This window comes from Cyprinodon variegatus, unplaced genomic scaffold, assembly GCF_000732505.1.
Source record: "Cyprinodon variegatus isolate N-32 unplaced genomic scaffold, C_variegatus-1.0 Scaffold1328, whole genome shotgun sequence".
Taxonomy (NCBI): domain Eukaryota; kingdom Metazoa; phylum Chordata; class Actinopteri; order Cyprinodontiformes; family Cyprinodontidae; genus Cyprinodon; species Cyprinodon variegatus.
Genome location: NW_015151781.1, coordinates 111,710 through 113,741, shown reverse-complemented (window position 1 = coordinate 113,741; position 2,032 = coordinate 111,710).

The following is a 2,032-nucleotide window of genomic DNA, read 5'->3' as shown; positions in this document are numbered from 1 at the left end:
TCAGAAAAATCTACTTGAGTACAGTAACGAAGTATTTGTACTTCATTACTTCCCATCTCTGATCAGTAGCAGGTAGGCTTTAATGTTTAAAGGCTTTCAAAATGTGGCAGGTAAATACAAACTGCACCATTAAGCTGCCACTGCCAATGTTTAAAACTGTTATAGAGCTGAAATCAAGACTCATCCAACCAGTTAATGTTTTTGTGTAGTTATTGTCCAATTTGTGTCTTTCTTCTTAGAGAGAAGTGGATCTTAGTGCAGGTTTCTGCTGCTGTAGCTGATATGATTCAGTGTAAATTTTGTTGTGCATTTAAAATTTAGATTGTGCAAATATCAGTTTGAATGAGTTGGTATTTTAACCACAGTTTCCCTTCTGTCATCTCGACTCCCTCTGAGTAACAACCCATTCCTGAAGCCTACCTGCTGATGGCTCTCAGTTGTCTCCTTCACCTCCGCTACTGCTTCAAGTTTTTGTTGCGAGAATGAGTCTCAAATCCAGGACATGTATGATGTTCCCTTTCTGACTTTGTTATAAAAATGCATTTTTGCCCATATGACTGTTTTCACTGGATATTTTATAAAACGCTAAAGAATGTTTAGTATGAAGATTCCAGCTCATCATCAGTTTCTACCCATCTGACACCAGCAACAATCATAATATATTAATATGTTATTTCTCATTCTGATGCTCAGTTTTATCTTCACTACAGCTCTATATTTACCACAAACATTCAAACTTCTCATTATGCTGCCTCTGATATTAATCAATGGCTAAGAAAATGACACAGTCATTGTCAGTAGTGTTGGTGGTTATCCTGTCTGTTTTCAAAAAAACAAAATACATAAAAGTAGTTTAGGTTATCTGAGAAATTCCCATATTTAGGTGCAAATCATTCAAATAAATAATTAATTAGTGTATATTGTTAATATTGGTCAGAGTGCTTCATAAGCATGAAATGAACAAATCCAACTGGTTTTCCAACTTTTAACAAAAACACAGTTAGCTTAGTTGAAGTATGATTCTAAATGGAAGGCAAAGTTACATGCATATTCTTTAATAAATAACTAAGTTATTTTTTCATGATTCTATTTAGAATTATAGGCAGATTGAAATGAGATATATAAACTAAATTTGTTAGCTAAATGCAGCCCTGATCACGTCTCTGGATGGATTAGCAGAAGCTAGCTTTGTCTAAACAGTCTGTATTAGGACTGGGCCAGCCATGTCTTCAACAAAGTATCCATGACAACCAACAGCTGTACTGATGGATGCTAGTACTCCTTTGCATTTCCAATACGTCTTTAGGTTTTTGTCCCAAAAATTCTTTAAAAATCAAGAACACATGCATAGCGATCACTGCAGTGTACAACTGTTTTCTATATATATCCCTTCAATTTTGGGCACTTATACAAATCTATTGGAAGCTATTGCATCCCATTTGTTGATCATTGCAATGGAAAAAACAAGATGGCTGACGCAGGGGAAAAAGACCAAACACGTTGGCTATTTTGGTTTCTACAGCGGAGTAGAGGAACCACCACTTTAACAGAAAACCAGATTACAAATTAAAACTAATTTACAACTTTATATATGCAACTACCTTATTGTTTTTTTTTTCACAACATGACATGCATAAAGTACACTTGAATGGACAGATAAACATTTCTTTATAGAATTAATAATCAGAATTAGAAGAAGACCTACGACATACTGAATGTAAAACCTTGTTTTACTTTCCTAAGGATGTTAAAAAACAATTAGTAAAAAAATCCTGACTGAGTTTATAATTCAAGCATGAGAGGAAAACACAATTGAGTCTGCTATCACTGTTTCTTTAATGGACCTAATTTCTGCAGTCTGACAAAGTCTGAAAAAGTATTTTTTGTTTCTGGAAAACATGGGAAATAAAAATAAACATTGAAAAATTGTGGTTTTCAATCTTTGTTTCATGCTTAATGTTATACTTTTTCTGAGTATGACATCCATCCATCCATCCATCCATCCATCCATCCATCCATCCATCCATCCATC